Source organism: Arachis stenosperma, chromosome 3, assembly GCF_014773155.1.
Source record: "Arachis stenosperma cultivar V10309 chromosome 3, arast.V10309.gnm1.PFL2, whole genome shotgun sequence".
NCBI classification, from domain to species: domain Eukaryota; kingdom Viridiplantae; phylum Streptophyta; class Magnoliopsida; order Fabales; family Fabaceae; genus Arachis; species Arachis stenosperma.
The window spans coordinates 123039315-123047055 of record NC_080379.1 but is presented as its reverse complement, the minus strand read 5'-3'; the positions used below and the strand labels follow the sequence as shown (position 1 = coordinate 123047055).

Here is a 7741-nt window from a genome sequence, read left to right as displayed (position 1 = left end):
TCTTTAGTACTGTTGGATGCATGTTGCCATCCATTCAGATTTTGAGAGATCATGTTGACCTGTTGAGTCAACACTTTGTTCTGAGCCAATATGGCATTCAGAGCATCAATTTCAAGAACTCCTTTCTTCTGAGGTATCCCATTATTCACGGAATTCCTCTCAGAAGTGTACATGAATTGGTTGTTTGCAACCATGTCAATGAGTTCTTGAGCCTCTTCAGGCGTTTTCTTCAGGTGAATAGATCCACCTGCAGAATGGTCCAATGACATTTTCGAAAATTCAGAGAGACCATAATAGAATATATCTAATATGGTCCATTCTGAAAACATGTCAGATGGACATCTTTTGGTCAGCTGCTTGTATCTTTCCCAAGCTTCATAGAGGGATTCACCATCTTTTTGTTTGAAGGTTTGAACATCTACTCTCAGCTTGCTCAGCTTTTGAGGAGGAAAGAATTTATCCAAGAAGGTAGTGACCAGCTTATCCCATGAGTCCAGGCTATCCTTGGGTTGTGAATCAAACCATATTCTAGCTCTGTCTCTTACAGCAAAAGGGAAAAGCATGAGTCTGTAGACTTCAGGATCAACTCCATTCGTCTTTACAGTCTCACAGATCTGCAAGAACTCAGTTAAAAACTGATAAGGATCTTCTGATGGAAGTCCATAAAACTTGCAGTTTTGTTGCATTAAGGCAACTAGCTGAGGTTTCAGCTCAAAGTTGTTGGTTCCAATGGCAGGAATGGAGATGCTTCTTCCATCAAACTTGGACGTTGGCTTTGTGAAGTCACCAAGCATTCTCCTTGCATTATTATTATTTTCGGCTGCCATCTCCTTCTCTTGTTCGAAAATTTCTGAAAGGTTGTTTCTGGATTGTTGTAATTTAGCTTCTTTTAATTTTCTCTTCAAAGTCCTTTCAGGTTCTGGATCAATTTCAACAAGAGTGCCTTTATCCCTGTTCTTGCTCATATGAAAGAGAAGAAAACAAGAAAAGAAAGAGGAATCCTCTATGTCACAGTATAGAGATTCCTTTATGTTAGTAGAAAAAGAAAGGGGAGAAGAATGTAAAAGAGGGGCTTCGGATAATTAGATGGAGAGAGGTGAAGAGAAGTGTTAGTAAATAAATAATTAAATAGAAGAAGAAAAGAGAAGGGAGATTTCGAAATTAATTTTGAAAAAGGGGTTAGTATTTTCGAAAATTAGAGATAAGATGTAATTAAAATTAAAACATGAAACAATTAGTTAATTAAAAAGAATTTTTGAAAAGAGAGAGATATTTTCGAAAATTGAAGAGGGAAAAGTAGTTAGGTGGTTTTGAAAAAGATAAGAAACAAACAAAAAGTTAGTTAGTTGATTGAAAAAGATTTTAAAATCAAATTTTAAAAAGATAAGAAGATAAGAAGTTAGATAAGATATTTTGAAATCAATTTTGAAAAAGATAAAATTTTGAGAAGGATAAGATGAAAAGATAAGATAAAAATTTGAAGAAAAAGATATTTTGAAAAAGATTTAATTTTTAAAATGACTTAACTAACAAGAAACTATAAGATAAGATTCTAGAATTTAAAGATTGAACCTTTCTTAACAAGAAAGTAACAAACTTCAAATTTTTGAATCAATCACATTAATTGTTAGCATATTTTTGAAAATATGATATAAAGATAAGAAAAAGATTTTGAAAAATAATTTTTAAAAATTTCGAAAATAAGAAAAAAATTGAAAAGATATGATCTTTGAAAGAGATTTTGAAAAGATATGATTTTTAAAATTTGAAATTTTGACTTGACTTGTAAGAAACAACTAATTTTGAAAATTTTTGACTGAGTCAACCCAAGATTTCGAAAATTTGGAGAGAAATAAGGAAAAGATATTTTTTTTTATTTTTGAATTTTTAATTATGAGAGAGAAAAACAACAAAAATACTCAATGCATGAAATTTTTAGATCAAAACAATGAATGCATGCAAGAATGCTATGAATGTCAAGATGAACACCAAGAACACTTTGAAGATCATGATGAACATCAAGAACATAATTTTGAAAAATTTTTGATGCAAAGAAAACATGCAAGACACCAAACTTAGAAATCTTTAATGCATGGACTCTAACAAACAAAAAATGCATATGAAAAACAACAAACAACACAAAACAAGAAAACATCAAGATCAAACAAGAAGACTTGTCAAGAACATCTTGAAGATCATGAAGAACACTATGAATGCATGAAATTTTCGAAAAATGCAAGAAAAATTTTAAAGCATGCAATTGACACCAAACTTAAAAATTGACTCAAGACTCAAACAAGAAGCATAAAATATTTTTAGTTTTTATGATTTTATGATTTTTTTGATTTTGTTAATTTTTTTCGAAATATATTTTAGAAAAACGAAAAAGAAAAGAAAAATTTTGAAAAAGATTTTTGAAAAGAAAATTACCTAATCTGAGCAACAAGATGAACCTTCAGTTGTCCATACTCGAACAATCCCCGGCAACGGCGCCAAAAACTTGGTGGACGAAATTGTGATCCATATTCTTTGTATTTGTATGAAATCATTATTATGGCACCGGTTGAATTCACAACTCCGTTCAACTAACCAGCAAGTGTACTGGGTCGTCCAAGTAATAAACCTTACGTGAGTAAGGGTCGATCCCACAAAGATTGTTGGTATGAAGCAAGCTATGGTCACCTTGTAAATCTCAGTTAGGCAGATTAAATTTGTTTATGGTTTCAAAAATTAATAATAAAATAGAAAATAAAAGGGATAGGAATACTTATGTAAATCAATAGTGGGAATTTCAGATAGGTGTATGGAGATGCTGTGTTCCTCTTGAAACTCTGCTTCACTACTCACTCTTCCTTCAATCCTTCTTACTCCTTTCCATGGCAAGCTGTGTATAGGGGTTCACCGTTCGACGATGGCTACTTTGTATCCTCTCTGGAAAATGGTCCTCTGCGCTGTCACTCGCATGGCTAATCGTCTGGAGGCATCACACTGGCCGAAGGCTACATCCCATCCTCGCAGTGAAAACTACGCTCACGCGCTCTGTCACAGCACGGCTAATCACTAGCTGGTTCCCGCTCCTGCTGGAATAGAATCCCTTGATTCTTTTGCGTCTGTCACTAACGCCCAGCACTTGCGAGTCTGAAGCACGTCACAGTCATTCATTACCGGAATCCTACTCGGAATACCACAGACAAGGTTAGACTTTCCGGATTCCCAGGATCCTACTCGGAATACCACAGACAAGGTTAGACTTTCCGGATCCTCATGAATGCCGCCATCTATCTAGCTTATACCACGAAGATTCTGTTGGGGAATCTAAGAGATACACATTCAAGCTCGGTTGCATGTAGAACGAAGGTGGTTGTCAATTACGCGCGTTCATAGGTGAGAATGATGATGAGCGTCACATAATCATCACATTCATCATGTTCTTGGGTGCGAATGAATAACTTGGAATAAGAATAAGAGAGAATTGAATAAAAAGTAATAGTAATTGTATTGAAACTTGAGGTACAGCAGAGCTCCACACCCTTAATCTACGGTGTGCAGAAACTCCACCGTTGAAAATACATAAGTAAAAGGTTCAGGCATGGCCGAATGGCCAGCCCCCTGAGTGTGATCACAGGATTCAAAATACAATCCCGGATGATAATATGATAGTAAAAAGTTCTATTTATAATAAACTAGCTCCTAGGGTTTACATGAGTAAGTAATTGATGCATAAATCCACTTCCGGGGCCCACTTGGTGTATGTTTGGGCTGAGCTTGATCAATCCACGAGCTGAGGCTTTTCTTGGAGTTGAACTCCGAGTTATGACGTGTTTTTGGCGTTCAACTCCGGATCATGACGTTTTTCTGGCGTTTAACTCCAGACAGCAGCATGTACTTGGCGTTCAACGCCAAGTTACATCGTCAATTTCCGAATAAAGTATGGACTATTATATATTGCTGGAAAGCTCTGGATGTCTACTTTCCAACGCCGTTGAGAGCGCGCCATTTGGAGTTCTGTAGCTCCAGAAAATCCATTTCGAGTGTAGGGAGGTCAGATTCCAACAGCATCAGCAGTCCTTTTGTCAGCCTTTTTCAGAGTTTTGCTCAAGTCCCTCAATTTCAGCCAGAAATTACCTGAAATCATAGAAAAACACACAAACTCATAGTAAAGTCCAGAAATGTGAATTTAACATAAAAACTAATGAAAACATCCTTAAAAGTAGCTTGAACTTACTAAAAACTACCTAAAAAGAATGCCAAAAAGCGTATAAAATATCCGCTCATCAGGTAGCCATTGACAATGGTGAAACCCTACATACAGCTTGCCATGGAAGGAGCCTTGCGTGCTTGAAGAAGAAGACAGTAGGAAAGCAGAGGTTCAGAAGATAGAGCATCTCCAAAACCTCAACCTGTTCCCCATTACTGTAAAACAAGTACTTATTTCATGTTCTTTTGCTTTTTACAATCAACCCTGATAATTATTAATATCCTGACTAAGAGTTACAAGATAACCATAGCTTGCTTCAAGCCGACAATCTCCGTAGGATCGACCCTTACTCACGTAAGGTATTACTTGGACGACCCAATGCACTTGCTGGTTAGTTGTGCGGGATTGCAAAAGTGGGATTGCAAAAGTGTGATTGCAATTTCGTGCACCAAGTTTTTGGCGCCGTTGCCGGGGATTGTTCGAGTTTGGACAACTGACGGTCTATCTTGTTGCTTAGATTAGGACTGTTTTATTTTTGTTGGTTTAGAGTCTTTTATTTGAGTTTAGTTTCATATTTTAAGTTTGGTGTCAATTGCATGCTTTTGTTTTCTTTTAATTTTTCGAATTTGCATGTTCTTAGTCCTTTCTTGTTCTTTAAAAATTCTAAGTTTGGTGTCTTCTTTGTGTTTTTCCTTTAAAATTTTCGAAAATTTGTGTTTAATTTTCTAAAAATTTTAAGTTTGGTGTCATTTTGTTGTTTTTCTCTTTCCTCATTTCAAAAATCGAATCTTTTTCAAAATAATTTTCAATCATATATTTTCAATTGCTAATTCCAAAATCTTTTTAATTAACTAATTGATTTAGTTTTCAATTTGCTTTGATCTTATTTTCTTTTAGTTTTCAAAATTTGATTATTTTCTATTTGTTTTATTTTATTATTTTCGGTCAAATAAAAAAAAATACTTTACTTGTGAATCCATATCATATTCCCTTTCTCCATCATGGACCTAAGTGGAATTGAGCAGTCCAGAAGGACTTTGGGGTCATATGCTAACCCCATTACAGCTGCATATGGGAGTAGCATCTGTATACCTCCCATTAAAGTAAGCAGCTTTGAGCTAAATCCTCAACTCATTATCATGGTGCAGCAAAATTGCCAGTATTCCAGTCTTCCACAGGAAGAACCTACTGAGTTTCTGGCACAATTCTTACAACTTGCTGACACAGTACGTGATAAAGAGGTGGATCAGGATGTCTACAGATTATTACTGTTTCCATTTGCTGTAAAAGATCAAGCTAAGAGGTGGTTGAATAACCAACCTACAGGAAGCATAAAGACATGGAAACAGTTATCAGACAAATTCCTGAATCAATTTTACCCTCCAAAAAGGATGACACAGCTAAGGCTGGACATCCAAGGCTTTAAACAAGAGGATAATGAATCCCTTTATAATGCCTGGGAGAGGTATAGAGGTATGCTAAGAAAATACCCCTCTGAAATGTTTTCAGAGTGGGTACAGTTAGACATCTTCTACTATGGGCTTACAGAAAAAGCTCAGATGTCTCTAGACCACTCAGCTGGTGGATCTATACATATGAGGAAGACGATTGAAGAGGCTCAAGAGCTTATAGATACTGTTGCTAGAAATCAACATTTATACTCTAGCAATGAGTCCTCTACAAAAGAAGAAGTTATGGCAATAGCCACTGATCCTAATCCTCAAGAACAGATGGTTGAGCTTAATCAGCAACTACACTTGATGACAAAACAGTTAGCAGAATTTAAAGAGATGCTCCAAGAAACTAAAATTGCTAACAAGAACATAGAATCACAGTTGAATCAGACAAAACAGCAATTATCTAAACAGATAATAGAAGAATGCCAAGCAGTTCAACTGAGGAGTGGGAAGACATTGAATAACACTGCTCAAAGTAGCAAAAAGCCAAGAAAGGAACAGTTGACAGAGGATAACCAAACCACTGCTCAAAATCCCTCTGAGGACAGTAAGAGCCCAGAGAGGAATACTCCTGGCGTTCAAACGCCAGAAAAGGGGGAAAAGCTGGCGTTAAACGCCCATTCCCTGCCTAGTTCTGGCGTTCAAACGCCAGAAAAGGGGAAAAAGTTGGCGTTAAATGCCCATTCTTCACCTAATCCTGGCGTTCAAACGCCAATGAGGAATCAGACACCTGAGAGTGCTGATAGTAACCCCTCTAAAAAGGCTTCTCCAACTACTTCTGTAAGGAATAAACCTGCAGCAACTAAGGTTGAAGAATATAAAGCCAAGATGCCTTATCCTCAGAAACTCCGCCAAGCAGAACAGGATAAGCAATTTGCCCGCTTTGCAGACTATCTAAGGACTTTTGAAATAAAGATTCCATTTGCAAAGGCACTTGAGCAAATACCTTCTTATGCTAAGTTCATGAAAGAGATCTTAAGTCATAAGAAGGATTGGAGAGAAACTGAAAAAGTGTTTCTCACTGAAGAATGCAGTGCAGTCATTCTAAAAAGCTTACCAGAAAAGCTTCAAGATCCAGGAAGCTTTATGATACCATGCACATTAGAAGGTGCTTGCACCAAGACAGCCTTGTGTGACCTTGGAGCAAGTATCAATCTAATACCTGCATCCACTATCAGAAAGCTTGGGTTGACTGAAGAACTCAAACCAACCCGGATATGTCTCCAACTTGTTGATGGCTCCATTAAATATCCATCAGGCATAAGTGAGGACATGATTGTCAAGGTTGGGCCATTCGCATTTCCAACTGACTTTGTAGTACTGGAAATGGAGGAGCACAAGAGTACAACTCTCATTCTAGGAAGACCTTTCCTAGCAACTGGACGAACTCTTATTGATGTACAAAAAGGGGAAGTAACCCTGAGAGTCAATGAGGATGAGTTCAAGTTGAATGCTGTAAAAGCTATGCAGCATCCAGACACACCAGATGATTGCATGAGCGCTGACATTATTGACTCTTTGGTGGAAGAGATCAATATGACTGAAAGTCTAGAATCAGAGCTAGAGGACATCTTCAAGGATGTTCAGCCTGATCAGGAAGAACCAGAGAAAACAAAAGAATTTTTGAAAATTCCTCAGGAAGAGGATAAGCCTCCCAAACCTGAGCTCAAACCACTACCACCATCCCTGAAGTATGTATTTCTGGGAGAGGGTGACACTTTTCCAGTGATCATAAGCTCTGCTTTAAATCCACAGGAAGAGGAAGCACTGATTGAAGTGCTAAGGACACACAAGACAGCTCTTGGGTGGTCCATAAGTGATCTTAAGGGCATTAGTCCAGCAAGATGCATGCACAAGATCCTATTGGAGGATAATGCCAAACCAGTGGTTCAACCACAAAGGCGGCTAAATCCAGCCATGAAGGAGGTGGTGCAGAAAGAGGTCACTAAATTACTAGAGGCTGGGATTATTTATCCTATTTCTGATAGCCTCTGGGTGAGCCCTGTCCAAGTTGTCCCCAAGAAGGGAGGCATGACAGTAGTTCATAATGAAAAAAATGAACTGGTTCCTACAAGAATAGTCATAG

General features: G+C 37.3%; 1 non-coding gene across 1 annotated transcript; it reads left to right on the top strand.

Moving 5' to 3' along the window:
* Window positions 1-327: 327 nt before the first annotated feature.
* LOC130972203 (small nucleolar RNA R71) lies at window positions 328-431 on the top strand. Its single transcript, XR_009083396.1, has one exon. It is a non-coding gene; the product is annotated as a small nucleolar RNA R71 (small nucleolar RNA).
* Window positions 432-7741: the final 7310 nt, after the last annotated feature.